The sequence below is a fragment of the Tamandua tetradactyla genome, chromosome 4, assembly GCF_023851605.1.
Source record: "Tamandua tetradactyla isolate mTamTet1 chromosome 4, mTamTet1.pri, whole genome shotgun sequence".
Lineage (NCBI taxonomy): Eukaryota > Metazoa > Chordata > Mammalia > Pilosa > Myrmecophagidae > Tamandua > Tamandua tetradactyla.
The window spans coordinates 76,967,034-76,984,212 of NC_135330.1; the positions used below are offsets into that span (position 1 = coordinate 76,967,034).

A 17,179-nucleotide genomic window follows, 5' to 3' on the forward strand; every position below is an offset into this window, starting at 1 on the left:
ATATTTCATCCTTAGAAGATCACTCTGAGACAGAACAAATGCTTTTATCCCGAGTTTACAAATGGGGAAACTTTTTACACAAGGAGATGAAGTAATGTTCCCCAGGTCTGCAGATAACATTGGCATAACTGAGGCCAAAACCTGAGTCTTGAAGGTGTCCAATTTTATACAACAAAAGTAAGACTTAGTTAACATAATTTTCTTTTTTTAAAAGGAAAAATAGAAAACTTTACTTATCTTATTCAACATAGAAAATGAGCCAAATTTGATCAAATTTTTTCTAATATATAGTTAAATAAGGGTTTCAAATGTAGGTAAATATGTCTTCAATTGCAAAATCTCAGATTCAGATTGTTCTTTGTCCTGATAAAAGTCAAGACCTGTAAGAAGCTCCACATCACGGACCCAGGTAATATGTTTATTTAAACTTTCTTTGATCCAAAGAGACCTTTGTTTTCCACATTGGTTGGGTGGTGAGGGATGATGAAGGACAGGATGTCCAGCTACCCAGGGCAGATGCTGGGGGTGTGGCTCTTGTTTTTACACTACCCATAAAGTAGTGTGTGGGGATGGGGACAGGGGCGATGGCCGCATACTCTGAAATTTCATCAAGAGCATCAAAATGAAATTTCATCAAGAGCATCAAAATGGCCATCATAATTATAATCAAATATTGGTCCACTAATCACATTTACTCCATTTCTTTCCATGGCATGTTTTTAAGAAGAACACTGAGAAGGTAATCCCATATTTTTTCGAATGCATCATACGTAGGGACCAAATTACTTGCAATCAACGCATCATATTGGCTATTTGAAGTTCTACGGTTCCCAGTAGGATAGAGGAAGCCGTGGGTGATATTTTTGTCTGCTGAATAGAAGGCACAGTTTTGGCTTTCAGAAGAAGGGACACTGACATCAGCCTGCACACGGTCGGGGACAGCGGGAGGAAGAGGTGATGTGTTTCCTGTCTTGGGGACTGTATATGAGCGCCACATGAGCATTGGAAAAACCTTCCCACATCCATTCACATTGTCCCTGTGGTAAAGGAAACAGTAGTACTCATCGTTCTGCATAACCCTGGCCCTCCCAAGTGGCAAATTTGCTTTCTCTGTTTCTGATATTTCTTATTTGGTGAGATTTAGCATTTGATTCACATGTCTTTGATCAATGGTGTTTTGTAGCTTGGATTACATAAAGCCACAGACAGAAGACACTGACACTTCCTCAGCATGGGATGGTTCATAAAAAGGCACCTTCAGAAGATGGTTTAAACTACATGGGTACCATCGTTTGGGGCTGGTTGAATCTGCAGAAGACCACACATTGGGTTATTGACATCAATATTTTCAAATGGTTCGACTTCAGTCTTTTCTTTAAAACTGAGTCCATGTACCAAAAAAGATAGCCTCCAAGCTCTTCAATCCATTGTCATAACTGTGCTGGGCAAATGGTTCAACTTCAGTCTTTTCTTTAAAACTGAGTCCATGTACCGAAAAAGATAGCCTCCAAGCTCTTCAATCCATTGTCATAACTGTGCTGCCTCCTCCACATTCAGTGTATGCCTTACTCCTCACAGCCACCCACTGCGGGTCCACCAGGGAATGAACTTTCTCAATCTGACATTATTAGCATAGTGCAGTTGTTTGAGCAAATCAGGAGTTAAATAGGGTTTGAAATGCTGATTCGGTTTTCAGCAGCTGAGGTTCCAAACAATTTCTTCAAAATTAAAGGTATGAAAGTCTTGGGGTACATTATGAGACCCGATGCAGGTGAAGGCCCTTCATACCTATAGTAGTATCTGTCAGGTAAATAATCAACCATATATTCCATCTTATCACAATAAGTCTGATCCATTCCATGGTCAGTCAAGAGGATTACGTTGACACAATTGTGTAAGTTCAGCTGTTTGAAACCTTTCATCACCATGCCAAATGCATGATCTACTAACTGTAAGGCTTGAACAACATTGCACTGACTGGTCCACTTTCCTGTTCAGCAGAGTCAGGCTGTTCCACATGTATGGTATGAAAATGGGTCTTTCAGCTTTGGGCAGGTCCAACCACTTAAGCAATGTAGAGATCCTTGCTTCATATGGGATACTCATGTTGGACATCCTATACATGGAAGGAAAGGAGACATTGATAGCCACATCTGATCCTGACCTGAAGAAGGTACCAGGATTTAAATCTTGGTCCATTGCTCTCAGCCAGATTGGTTGCCCTTTCCACCAGGCTGGATCAGAAATCTTCTTTGAAAAGAGTGAGAAATTCTTGTTGAGGTTCACATCATATATGTAATTGCCAATGATGCCCTGTGGCTCTGGAGACAAACCCGTGACAATAGTGTGATGATTTGGGAAGGTTTTGGTTGAGCAGACATCTCTCATGTATTTTGAATGAATTCCACATGTTTTCAGTTCACTACTGTTTGGAATTAAATGCTCTATGTTTGCAAATATTCAGCTCTAAAGCCATCCAGGGAAATCAAGAAAACTGGTGGTAGCTTAAACCCTTCTGGACACTGAGATTGCTGGGTGGTGCCACATGCTTCTTTCACCCATGGTATTTTTCTTTGGCAAACACTCTTATAGTCGGCATAGCAGTCTTTCCTCTGCAAACAGTCATCTGAACAAGAACACAGGCTGGACACTAGTCTGGTCTCCCCACAACAAAATTAATTGCACGTCCATATTTTAGTTGACTCCTCACAGGCGTCTTCAACGTCCCAGCAGCAGTTGCCTCCGTCTTTGCATCACATGTCACATCAGCAGTCTTCCAACCCTTTGAAGAATGAATGAAAGCATTTTTTCCTACAGCTGCCTGGTGCCTCCGGTTGCCTAAGTCCAAGTCCCAGGCCTAACCCAAGTGACACTATCACTAACAAAGCAAGAAGAACAATGCAAATTTTTTTGTATTTTTTAACAGTGCTTTTTTTAATGCATGTTTCCATTATTAAAGTCTGCATGAAATCCACTGTCTGCTGGCTACAGAAGCTAGTTTTACCAGGAGACAGCAGCATTCATTCCTTCCTCTTCATCTTTCAAAGACAAACTGCAGTTCACATAATTTTCTAAGAGAAAATTTGATTGATTTAAAAGCTGATTTCAGCTAACTATCTTGTTGAGATTTTCTAAACCAACAAAAAAACTAAAATGTGGATATTAGAAAAAAAAAAACTTCAGCTATAACCTGGAATCTGGGACGGAATAAATATCTTCCTAAACCTATCTTTGTATTTAGTGAAATGAAACATGCCTAATTAAATTTCTAAAGGAAATGCAGGCAATAAAAGGAGACTTTACAGTGTCCATGTATTAGGATGTTGTGACTTTTTATTTATACATAGTGATCCTCTATCAAGGGCCATGAAAAGTCAATCTCCCATTCATTTTTAAAAGCTAATTTTTATATTTTGCTTCAAGACACATAAAATATTTATATTTATACTCATTTTTTATAATCTGCTATCTCCCTCTTTCAGAGATGAATGAGAGCCTCCATGTATTTCCATATGACATTAACATATGGAAACCCCACCTTTCAGTCTCTGTGAACCACTTCATACACTCTCCCAATGACAGCGTAATGGTGTGACCGCATCTGTTGTTAGGTGATCAAATCTGAGGAAGTGACTTTTGAAAATCTCTCTCTCTCCCTCTAGCTAGAGGCCAATGCAATTTCTACCTCTTTTATTGTGTTTTCACATTTTTAAAATTTTCCCGTAAATTGTCCTTTATTTCCGCGTATGGCAAATTTGTTATTCCTCATTAAGACTCATCTTTATTGAACTGGAAATATCACCCTCTTACTAATTTATTAATATAGTTTTAAAAGAACACTCACATTTTAGTTTGTAGCTGCTCAGATGGGTTTAAATGTGATGCACTTGTTGGCTATTCAGCCCCATGGGGATTGTGCTGAGACAGACTTACTCAGGCTTCCTTTGAACGCAGAAATGAAAATCAATAAACAATTTGAACTTCTTCGAGGAGAATTTTTCTCCTCTAATGAATATACAAGCTTGGTTACAGCTTAATTCCAAGATTGAATTTAGTGAGTGTTTTTGCCTGCACTATAAGCATGACAAACACAAGCTTCAAATGACATGTCCCCCCCAGGTAGATTTAATATTAAAAAAAAAAATACCCTCTTGTCCCAAGCCAATGTAAAAATGAGACAACTCAACTATAATAACATTTACTTAAATAAGAGTCATGATAAATGGCTGAGGGTCCAGTGATATAGTTTATAGTCTATACACAGTTTTGAAAGCAAACAAATACACAGAAAAACAAAACAAAAAAGAAAAAGACCTCAATTAAATCAAGCAAGTGAATATTTTATCAGTTACGACCCTTTTTTTCCAGTGAGAGAAAACACAGCTCTGGCATTGTTTATCAAAACCAAATGATGTTACTCAAACGATGAGGCTCAAAAGATGTTGCTAAGCCCCCCTCTTTTACCTTTCCCTGTTCCTCTTTCTGTGGTGTCAAGTGCTTCCTTATTCTCCAACCAGAGGTAAGGGATGCTCACATGACACCAAAATGACTTTCAAAGAAAGGAGTCAACTTCTTTCATACAACAGCTGAGAAAAAGCCCAGGTCCTGGCTCTCACTGGCTTGAACGGGGTCACGTGTTCATTCCCATCTCTAAGATCAGAAAGATAGGATGTAGTGATTGATGTAAAGTTCACAGAGGGAACATCTCCGAAATGAAGAAGGGTATCAACCCTATACAAGCCTTCCAATGTGTGCTAGGGGTGATTTCAGGAGAAATTTGAGGTCATCTTTTACCAAAAGAGTGGTGAAAGGTTACCATATGACCAAAACCACAGATGCAACATTGTAAAACAGGTGCATGGAGTGGTTGAATAAATATATCAGTTAGTGATATCATTAAAATCATTTTTTTAAATGTGGTCTTAAGTTGGCCTGTGCCCATCATTCATCACCAGAAGCTTATAATATTGAGGTGTAAGTATATTATAAGCTTATAATACTAAGCCAATATCATAAATGAACCTAAAGTAATTACTTTGCTTACACATCAGGTCTATTATTAAATATCTGTGGAAAAATAAGCTTTCACACTTATTATGAATGATTCCAGAGCCTTAGTTTCCTTTTTATTTAAAGTATTATGTTATTAAGCTTCTGATTTTTCTGCATGGTTGAACAATAACATAACAGGAGCCATGAATAAACACACAGGAGCCATGAAAGGGAAAAAGTACCACATTCTGTATTCACTCACCCCTCCCCATATTTTTCTCTGGTACAAGTGAAGGGACTTGAAGAGAGAAGAACCTGTAGGATCAGCCTTTCTTTATCCTACATAAATCAAGAGAAAATGTCCTTCTGCTGGTTTATGACAAGGCTCGTTAAAATCCAAAAGTGAAATATACAGTTGATTAATGATGGATGGTGGTTTTGAAGTTTATAGGTAGAAATGAACAGCATGTCTTCCTGAGCCTGGAGAGAACATCAATTCTCTACTCTAGTCCCAGATTCTTGCTTCGACTCCCACTTATACTTAGCATCTGTGGTGGTTTTAAAATATGTCTACAGATTCTTCAACACTCTTCCTTCCAAAAGTTGGAAGCTAATTCCCCTCTCCTGGATGTAGTGACTCACTTTAAACATATATATATATACATATATCTTTATGACAAATCTCCACACACATACAGTCCATACATGGTACATAATCAATGGCTCACAATATCATCACATAGTTGTATATTCATCACCATAATCATTTTTAGAACATTTGTATCACTCCAGAAAAAGAAAAAAACCTCATACATCCCATACCTCTTACCTCTGCCCCTCATTGACCTCTAGATGGAAATGCTATTTATTTCATTTTACCAATTTTTGTTACTCCTTTCCCCCCTATTATTTATTTACTTTTTATCCATATTTCTTTATTCATCTGTCCATACCTGGGTAAAAGGAGCATAAGAAACAAGGTTTACTTTTAACAAACAGAATATGGCAGAAACAGTGGTATGTGATTAAGTCTTCTTTTTTTTAATTCTTATTAATAAAACCAATCAACATAAAATATGAACATTCTTTTTCTTCATCACAGTTATATATTCATCATCATGATCATTTCTTAGAACATTTGAATCAATTCAGAAAAAGAAATAAAAAGAAAACAGATAAAAATTCATACATACCATACCCTTTCATTGATCACTAGCATTTCAATCTATTAAATTTATTTTAACATTTGTTCCTCCTATTATTTATTTATTTCTAATCCTTATGTTTTACTTATCCATCTATAAGATAGATAAAAGAAGCATCAGACACAAGGTTTTCACAATCACACAGTCACATTCCAAAAGCTATATCATTATGCAATCATCTTCAAGAAATATGGCTACTGGAACACAACTCTACATTTTCAGGCAGTTACATCCAGCCTCTTGTTGCACTTTAACTAAAAAGGTGATATCTATATAATGCATAAGAATAACCTCCAGGATAACCTCTCAACTCTGTTTGGAGTCTCTCAGCCACTGACACTTTATTTTGTCTCATTTCGCTCTTCCCCCTTTTGGTAGAAAAGGTTTTCTCAATAGCTTGGCTGAGTCCCAGCTCATTTTAGGATTTCTGTCCCACATTGCCAGGTAGGTCCACACCCCTGAGTCATATCCCACATACAGAGGGGGAGGGCAATGAGTTTGCTTGTCATGTTGGCTGAGAGAGAGAGGCAGCATCTCAGTAACAAAAGAGGTTCTCTTGGGGGTGACTCTTAGGCATAATTTTAAGTAGGCTTAGCCTATCCTTTGCAGGGTTAAGTTTCATATGAACAAACCCCAAGATTGGGGACTCAGATTTTTGCTTTGGTTGTCCCCCCTGCTTGTGAGAATATCAAGAATTCTCCACTTGGGGAAGTTGAATTTCCCCCCTTTCTTACCATTCCCCCAAGGAGACTTTGCAAATACATTTTTATTCACTGTTCAAATCCTTCTGGGATTTATCAAGGCATCACTCTGGACAAACCTACAAAATCTCATGCCCTACTCAAGGTTCCATGTTCTTATGATGTTCAATTAAGCTGTCCACATAAGTTATATTAGGAAATACACTAGTTGAAATATAAATTTTGTACCAAATAAACATTTTTTGCTTTAGTCTCACACATAAGTTAAAGTTTTAAAATATTCATTGCCATCTATTTTCAACACCATGCATTACTGACATTCCTTTGTTCTTCCTCATGCAAAACGCTTTTAAATTTGTGCATTTAGTCACTATCATTATATACTCTAGGCATTCCTAGATTATACCATCTCAGTCTTTATCATATATCTTTTCTCCTGATTTGATTTATGCCCCCAGGCCTCCTTCCTCTATCATTCTCACATTCAGCTTCATTCAGTGTTCTAACATTATTGTATTACAGTTAGGTAGTATTGTGCTATCCATTTCTGAATTTTTATAATTAGTCCCGTTGCACAAACTGTATCCCTTCAGTTCCAATTACCCAATATCTACCATATTTCTATCTCCTGATGACCTCTGTTCTTAATTGAAATTCTCCAAGTTCATTCATTAATGTTAGTTCATATCAGTGAGACCATACAATATTTGTCCTCTTGTTTCTGGCTAATCTCACTCAGCATAATGTCCTTAAGGTCCATCCATGTTGTTACATACTTCATAACTTTATTCTGTCTTACAGCTGCATAATATTCCATCGTATATATATACCACAGCTTGTTTAGCCACTTGTCTGTTTATGGACATTTGAGCTGGTTTCATATCTTGGAAATTGTAAATAATGCTGCTATAAACATTGGTGTGCAAATGTCCGTTTGTGTCTTTGCCCTCATGTCCTCTGAGTAGATACCTAGCAATGGTATTGCTGGGTCATATGGCAATTCTATACTTAGCTTCCTGAGGAACCACCAAATTGCCTTCCACAGTGGTTGTACCATTTGATATTCCCACCAATAGTGGATAAATATGCCTCTTTCTCCACATCCTCTCCAGCACTTGTTGTTTTCTGTTTTATTGATAATGGCCATTCTGGTGGGTGTGAGATGATATCTGATTGTGGTTTTGATTTGCATTTCCCTAATAGCCAGGGACATTGAGCATCTCTTCATGTGCCTTTTGGTCATTTGTATTTCCTCTTCTGAGAAGTATCTGTTGAAGTCTTTTGCCCATTTTGTAATTGGGTTGTCTGTCTTTTTGTTGTTGAGTTGAACAATCTCTTTTTATATTCTGGATACTAGATCTTTATCTGATATATCATTTCCAAATATTGTCTCCCATTGTGTAGGCTGTCTTTTTACTTTCTTGATGAAGTTCTTTGATGCACAAAAGTGTTTAATTTTAAGGAGTTTCCATTTCTTTCTTTCTTTCTTTCTTCAATGCTCATGCTTTGGGTGTGAGGTCTAGGAAATTGCCTCTTATTATAAGATTGATAAGATATTTTCCTACATTTTCTTCTAAAAGTTTTATGGTCTTAGATCTAATGTTTAGGTCTTTGATCCATTTTGAGTTAATTTTGTATAGGGTGTGAGATATGGATCCTCTTTCATTCTTTTGCATGTGGATATCCAGTTCTCTAGGCGCCATTTATTGAAGAGACTGTTCTGTCCCAGGTGAGTTGGCTTGACTGCCTTATCAAAGATCAATTGTCCATAGATGAGAGGGTTTATATCTTAACACTCTATTCGATTCCATTGGTCAGTATATCTATATTTATGCCAGTACCATGCTGTTTTGAACACTGTAGCTTTGCTGTATGCCTTAAAATCAGGTACCATGAGAACTCTGACTTCATTTGTCTTTCTCAGGATGCTTTTAGCTATTTCGGGCACCCTGCCCTTCCAGATCAATTTGGTTATTGGTTTTTCTATTTCTGAAAAGTAAGTTTTTGGGATTTTAATTGGTATTGCATTGAATCTGTAAATCAATTTTGGTAGAATTGACGTCTTAACTATATTTAGTTTTCCAATCCATGAACACGGTATACCTTCCATTTATTTAGTCTTCTGTGATTTCTTTTAACAATTTCTTATAGTTTTGTCTGTATAGGGCTTTTGTTTCTTTAGTTAAATTTATTCCTAAATATTTTATTCTTTTGGTTGCAATTGTAAATGGAATTTTTTTCATGATTTCCCCCTTAGATTGTTCCTTACTAGTGTATAGAAACAGTACAGATTTTTGAATGATCTTGTAACCTGCCAGTTTGCTGTATGCATTTATCAGCTCTAGTAGTTTTGCTGTGGATTTCTCAGGGTTTTCGACATATGGTATCATATCATCTGCAAACAGTGACAATTTAACTTCTTCCTTTCCAATTTTGATGCCTTGTATTTCTTTTTCTTGTCTAATTGCTCTGGCTAGAACTTCCAATACAATGTTGAATAACAATAGTGATAGTGGACATCCTTGTCTTGTTCCTGATCTTTGGGGGGAAGTTTTCAGTTTTTCCCCATTGAGGATGATGTTAGCTGTGCGTTTTTCATATATTCCCTTTATCATGTTGAGGAAGTTCCCTTCTATTCCTATCCTTTGAAGTATTTTCAACAGGAAAGGATGTTGAATTTTGTCAAATGCCTTTTCTGCATCAATCGAGATGATCATGTGATTTTTCTGCTTTGATTTTTTGATATGGTGTATTACATTAATTGATTTTCTTATGTTGAACCATCCTTGCATAGCTGGGATGAATCCTACTTGGTCATGGTGTATAATTCTTTTAAATTGCTGTTGGATTTGATTTGCAAGAATTTTGTTGAGGATTTTTGCATCTATATTGATAAGAGAGATTGGTCTGTATTTTTCTTTTTTTATAATATCTTTGTCTGGCTGTGGTATGAGGGTGACGTTGGCTTCATAGAATGAGTTAGGTAGCTTTCCCTCCTCTTCAATTTTTTTTGAAGAGTTTGAGCAGGATTGGTACTAATTCTTTCTTGAATGTTTGGCAGAATTCACATGTGAAGCTGTCTGGTCCTGGACTTTTCCTTTTGGGGACTGATTCAATTTCTTTACTTGTGATTGGTTTGTTGAGGTTGTCTATTTTTTCTCAAGTCAATGTTGGCTGTTCATGCCTTTCTAGGATGTTGTCCATTTCATCTACATTGTTGTATTTATTAGCATAAAGTTGTTCATAGTATCCTCTCATTACTTCCTTTATTTCTATGGGTTCAGTGGTTATGTTTCCTCTCCTATTTCTGATTTTATTTATTTGCATCCTCTTTCTTCTTCTTTTTGTCAACCTTGCTAAGGGCCCATCAACCTTATTGATTTTCTCATAGAACTTACTTCTGGTTTTGTTGATTTTCTCAATTGTTTTCATGTTCTCAGTTTCATTTATTTCTGCTCTAATCTTCATTATTTCTTTCCTTTTGTTTGCTTTGGGGTTAGTTTGCTGTTCTTTTGCTAGTTCTTCCAAGTAGACAATTAATTCCTCAATTTTTGCTCTTTCTTCTTAATAAATTTCCCTCTTAGCACTGCCTTTGCTGCATCCCATCAATTTTGATATGTCATGTTTTCATTTTCATTTGCCTCCAGATATTTACTGATTTCTCTTGTAATTTCTTCCTTGACCCACTGGTTGTTTAAGAGTGTGTTGTTGAGCCTCCATATATTTGTGAATTTTCTGACACTCTGTCTATTACTGATTTCCAACTTCATTCCTTTATAATCTGATAAATGTTTTGCATGATTTCAATCTTTTTAAATTTATTGAGACTTGCTTTGTGACTCAGCATATGTCTATCCTTGAAAAGGATCCATGAGCACTTGAGAAAAAATATATTCTGCTATTGTGGGGTGTAATGTTCTATAAATATCTGTTAAGTCTAGCTCATTTATTGTATTATTCAAGTTATTTGTTTCCTTATGGATCCTCTGTCTAGATGTTTTGTCCATTGATGAGAGTGGAGAATTGAAGTCTCCATCTATTATGGTAGATGTGTCTATTCCTCTTTTCAGTGTTTGCCGCATGTATTTTGGAGCATTCTGGCTTGGTGCATAAATATTTATGATTGTTATGTCTTCTTGTTGAATTGTTCCTGTTATTAATACATAGTGTCCTTCTTTGTCTCTTTTAACTGTTTTACATTTGAAGTCTAATTTGTTGGATATTAGTATAGCTACTCCTGATCTTTTCTGATCATTATTTGTATGAAATATCTTTTCCCAATCTTTCACTTTCAACCTATGTTTATCCTTGGGTCTAAGATGCATTTCCTATAGACAGAATATAGGAAATGTTTTTTAATCCTGTTTTTTAATCCATTCTGCCAGTCTATGTCTTTTGATTGGGAAATTCAGTCCATTAACATTTAGTGCTATTATTGTATGGGCAGTACTTTCTTCTATGATTTTACCTTTTGGATTTTATATGTCACATCTAATTTTCCTTCTTTTTACTTCTACTGATAGTCTTCACTTCTACACTCTTCTCCACACCTCTCTCTCTTGTTTTTTTGTATCTGTCTCTAGTGCTCCCTTTAGTATTTCTTGCAGAGCCAGTCTCTTGGTCATAAATTCTCTCAGTGATTTTTTGTCTGAAAATGTTTTAATTTCTCCCTCATTTTTGAAGGACAATTTTGCTGGATATAGAAGTCTTGGCTGGCAGTTTTTCTCTTTTAGTAATTTAAATATATCATCCCACTACCTTCTTGCCTTTCATGGTTTCTGCTGAGAAATCTATGCATTGTCTTATTGGGCTTCCCTTGTATGTGATGGATTGCTTTTTTCTTGCTGCTTTCAAGATTCTCTCTTTCTCTTTGTCATCTGACATTCTGATTAGTAAGTGCCTTGGAATATGTCTTTTGGATCTATTCTGTTTGTGGTATACTGCACTTCTTGGATCTGTAATTTTAAGTCTTTCATAAGAGTTGGGGAATTTTCAGTGATAATTTCCACCATTAGTTTTTCTCCTCCTTTTCTCTCCTCTTCTCCTTCTGGGACACCCAAAACACATGGGTGCACTTCACATTGTCATTCAATTCCCTGAGAAGCTGCTCATATTTTTCCATTCTTTTCCCTATATTTTCTTTTGCTTGTCAGATTTCAGATGTCCCATCCTCCAGTTCACTAATCCTATCTTCTACCTCTTGACATCTGACATCATAGATTTCCATCGTTTTTTAAATCTCTTCTACTGTGTCTTTCATTCCCATAAGTTCTGTGATTGTTTGTTCAAAGTTTCAATTTCTTCTTTTTGTTCATTCCTTGCCTTCTTTATATCCTTCCTCAATTTACTGATTTTATTTTTGATGAGGTTTTCCATGTCTGTTTGAACATTCTGAATTAATTGTTTCAACTCCTATATCTCATTTGAATTGTTGATTTGTTCCTTTGACTGGGCCATATTTTCAATTTTCCTAGTATGATTCATTATTTTTTTCTGGCATCTAGACATTTAATACCGTAATTAGTTTATTCTGGAGAGTGTTTTCATTTTTTTAACCTAGGTTTTCTTGCTGAATGACTTTGTTGTCTATCTGTTCTTTGACATTCAGTTCAGCTTATTCTGGACCTCTAGCTTAGGTTTTGTTGAACAGATCAGAATCTTTCAGTTCTTATTTTCTTGTTTCCTGCCCTGCCTGTATGGTGTCTTTTCTTCCCCCTTAGGAGGATCTACTTAGTTATTATAGACCCCAGCCAGATTTTCCCAGACCAAACTGGCCTCCTGTCAGGAGGAAAGGGACACCTGCATTAGTTTTCCCTGAGGGTGAGACCCAGCAGATTGAAAGGCTTTCCTGTGAAGCCTCTGGGTTCTCCGTTTTTCCTATCCTGCCCAGTATGTGGTGCCTGTCTGCCTGCAGGTCCCACCTACATAAGGTGATGTGTTACCTTTAACTTCAGCAGACTCTCCTTGCTGGGGCATGGTGGACACAGAGGAGAGGTTGTAGTCTGGTTTTAATCCCTTCACTTTTCCAGACCCTGGGGTCTGAACTCCTTGAGGGAGAGATTCCACCTGAGGTGAGCCCCACCCCTTTCCTGGGGAAGGCACAGCCTCCAGACAAATACTCAAACAAGCTTAATTCTGCCTAAGCCTAGGGCAGTGGAGCCCAAGAAGCCTTGCAGCTGTATCCAAAGAGCAGTCAAGCCATAGAAATACAGCCACCAAAACGAAAGAGAAAAATGCTTTTCAGAGCAGGACCCCTGTTCTTTGGGTTTGCCAATCAAGAGCTTAAGTTCTTACATTGTTCTGTGTATGTCCAGGTCCTATGTGCCCCCTCCTTTCCTTCAGGGCCCAGATCTTTTCAAACCCAAAAAAAAACCTTTTTTTTTTTTTTTCCTTTTTCATCAGCCCTGCCCCCTCTGTGCTAGGGCAAAAACCAGCAACCTCAGCTTTTACTTGAGGTTCAGCTGAGCTCAGGGTTTATTTTTAGTAGTCAAAAATTTTTTATTAATTCCACAATTGGAGTTTGGTAGCACTCAGCACCTGCTGCTGGTAGACTGTCTTTCCTTTCCTCTCTGGAAAGCAGCCCGTGGAAGAGGCGCACTATCCACCACAGCTTGGGGGACTCATGGTTCTGGGTGGGCTTGCAGCTGGTCCAGCTGGTCCAGACTGGTTTAGGCTGTGTGCCTGGTCACTGACATGGCCCCAGCAGTTGTTCTATACTGTTTCTGGCTATGTATTAGCTGTTCTGGAGGACGAACTAAATCCCATACCTCACTAAGCTGCCATCTTGGCCCTCCTCCCTCTGATTAAGCCTTAAAAGACACCATGGCTTCCTCATTGCTCTCCTCTTTGGATTACCTACTTTGCAGGAAGTCAGGTGCCATGTTGTGAGGTCACTTCAGCAGCCCTCTGAAGAGGTCCATGTTAAGGAATGAAAGCCTCTTGCCAATAGCCAGGAAGAGACTGAGGCTTCCAGCCTACAGCCAAGTGAGAGAACTATCTTGGAATTAGGTGCTCCAGCCTCAGCCAAGCTTTGACTTGGCTGCAGCTCCAAGTCTTGACTTCAATCTCCTGAGGGACCCTGAACTAGAATTACCCAGCTAAGCTGTTGCGTGATTCCTGACTCTCAGAAACCATGTGAGATAACAAATGTTTGTTGATTTAGGCCACTAAATTTGGGGTAATTTGTTATGTAGCAATTGATAACTAATTCAGTATGCAACCTTACTTTCTTTGCTCATTGAGATGAAACCTCCTGATATGTAAAACCAACAAATTAGTCATTCAATCAGTCAAGCAATTGAGTAGACATTCATTACTTAATACTCATTCCTTATCTCAAATTTAACCTCAGCACCTTCTTTACTTTATCTTACCCAGACTAACCCTGTCTGAACTCATGTCTCCCTTCTTTAAACTTCTCATGCTTTTCTAGTCAGTAACACATAGTTTACGCATAATTTTACTTTAATTGGCTTATATATGTTATATTTGCCTATCTTCCCAAACCACAGGGGTCTTCATGTTTTAAAATATTTCTAAATGTATTTCTGTGCTCAATTAGTCTCAATTTAATTAAGGAACAAATTAGTTTCTTGAAATTGCTGAATCCCAGGAAAATTAAGTAAATGACTCTGTTTGTTTTGGAGCAAGTGCTGCTGTGGAGTTCTAGACAAGTGAAGAATCTGTGGAGATCCAATTAGAGAGCAGTTGGTTTTGTTAATATGCACCACTCCCTCACTTTACTGCAGCATAGAGCAGGTGTTGACAATTTTTTTGTGCAAATAGCAAGAGAGTAAATATTTTTGGCTTTGGGGGAAAACACAACACTCAACTTTGCTGTTACAGTATGAAAGCAGTGATGGTCAGTATGTAAATTAATGGTTTTGGCTGTGTTCCAATAAAACTTTATTTACAAAAACAGGTGGCAGACCAGATATGACCTTTACACTGTTGTTTGCAAACCCATGCCCTTGGGTAGTATTTCCCAAACTTGCTAGATCATCAGCACCACGTGGAGAGCTTGGCTGAAAACAAACAATCACACATGCAAACAAGAATCTGCCTTTTAAATAAACACCTCTAACAATGCTAATAACCTCAAAGTTTTGGAAAACTTGAAGAATCATCTTACTGTTTCCTTTTTTTGAGGGGATGTTTTCAAAGAGATGTGAAGCAGAGGTGACTAGTACTTCTGTGATTTTGCAAGGCTGCATGTTTCATCTAAGAACTGATAATCATATGATTTCTCAGAAATCACAGCTAACTTACTGTAGGGATGACAAAGGGGGGTAGAATGATCATTTTTTCCTTTCAATGAAGGTGAATTAATGTCCTAGAAAACCTCTGGACTTACCACTTGGATCTGTGACTTTAAATGAGGCAGTCACCTAATTACTCTCTTCCACCTGGAATTTCCTTAAAAGGATATTTTCTTTGCAAGGATAAGATTTTGAAGACTATAGAATTCAGATACATAACACAAAATTAAGTGATAAAGCAAAAACAGTTAAATCTGACCAAAGTCTGAACTGGCTGATTCCTGAAGTTCTCTGCTAAGATTTCAAATGTGTGATCTATCTATTAAAAACAAAAATTATAATTGCAATTTTTGAAGGTGTTTCCTATATGCATTCTGGGCCCCCTTCCTAGACCAAGTTGGTGAGCTATAAAGTAACATTGCCTTCTTTTTTACTCTTTGCTTGAGTACTTTTGTTTTATAATTTCAATAGCCATGAAAAAAGATGAAAAGTAACCTTGATAATTGTACCCATATCACCCCTGAAAATCTTTGGGTATGTATAGATTTATATGGATCAGGATTCCTTAGTCTTGGCAGTTTTGACATTTTGGACAAGAAAATTCTTTGCTGTGGGGGCTTCTTTGCCTCAGAAGATGTTTAGCAGCCTCTGCCCATGAGATACCATTAAGACCTCGTATTAGTTGGCTAAAGCTGCTGTAATGCAATATACCAGAAATGGAAAGGCTTTTATAAAGGAAACTTATTAAGTTGCAAGTTTACAGTTCTAAAGCCATGAAAATGTCCAAATTAAGGCACCAACATGAGGTTACCTTCACTCAAAAAAGGTTGATGTTGTCCAGAACACCTCTTGTCAGCTTGGAAGGCACATGGCGAGGTCTGCTAGCTTTCTCTCCTGGCTTCTCATTTCATAAGGTTTCCCTGGGAACCTTTTTCCTCCTGCATCTCCAGAGGTCTCTGGCTGTGTGGGTTCTGTTGGTTCTGAAGCTTTTTCTAAAATATTTCCCTCTTAAAGGACTCCAGTAAGCAACCCCACCTTGAATGAGTGGAGATCTATCTCCATGGAAATCATTTAATCAACAGGTCCCACCCACAATTGGGTAGGACCACATCTCCATGGAAACAACTTAATCAAAAAGATCCCATCCAATGATATTGGATAAGGATTGAAGAACATGGTTCTTCTGGGGTACACAACAGTTTCGAACCAGTACAGACCACTTCTCCCAGTCTAGACAATCAAGAATGTCTCAAGCACTGCCAGCTTTCCCTTGGGGGACACCTGATTGAGATCCACTTATATATGGGAGTGTCAACGTAGCTTAAGTAAAAGTGGATATGGAGGAATTTCCAGCCATCTTCCATTAAACCCCTTCCCTCAAGCATTTTTTTTTGAAATAGAGAAGCAACAGAAGGTCTCATTCTAACTTCAGTTACTCAGATAATTGAATCAGTTCTCCTCTTTAGTTTGCTTGGGTGAATGCCAACAGTGAAGCTTAGATCTCACAGGAAAGCTGTTGAGAAAATCAGTTCACAAGGGACACTGTGGACCATCATTTGTGGGATCCCTCAGTAGTGATTTTCTAACACCCGTATGTAAGAAAAACTCTTGTACACACTGACCCAGGCTCTCTACACCCAGAGAATACCTGAGAGTATGAGCAAGAACTAGACAGCATGTATACTATCTGGCATTTAAAAAATACATGCCATAACACCAATTAAGAACTTATGTTTAGGATATCTGTGAATGGGCTTATTTTAAATGAAACAGAAGCCACATCCTCCCCAAAATAAATGACCTGGCTTGACATTTTCTCTTAAATTAAAATTTCAAATTAAGATCATAATTATGAGATTTAAAAATACAAGGTAAATCACCTTGCATGGTTTGGGGCATGAAATAGGATCACAATCAATAGTAATGGTTATTGGTGTTATTATTATTGTTTCATTAATATTATTTTCAGTTAAACTCCACAAACATTTACTGAATGCCAACTCTGTTTCAGATTTTTTGCCAT

At 37.5% G+C, this 17,179-nt stretch overlaps 1 pseudogene; it reads right to left on the reverse strand.

Moving 5' to 3' along the window:
• Nucleotides 1-291: 291 nt before the first annotated feature.
• On the reverse strand, nucleotides 292-3,020 carry LOC143680297 (ectonucleotide pyrophosphatase/phosphodiesterase family member 3 pseudogene; annotated as a pseudogene).
• Between the last annotated feature and the right edge of the window lie 14,159 nt (nucleotides 3,021-17,179).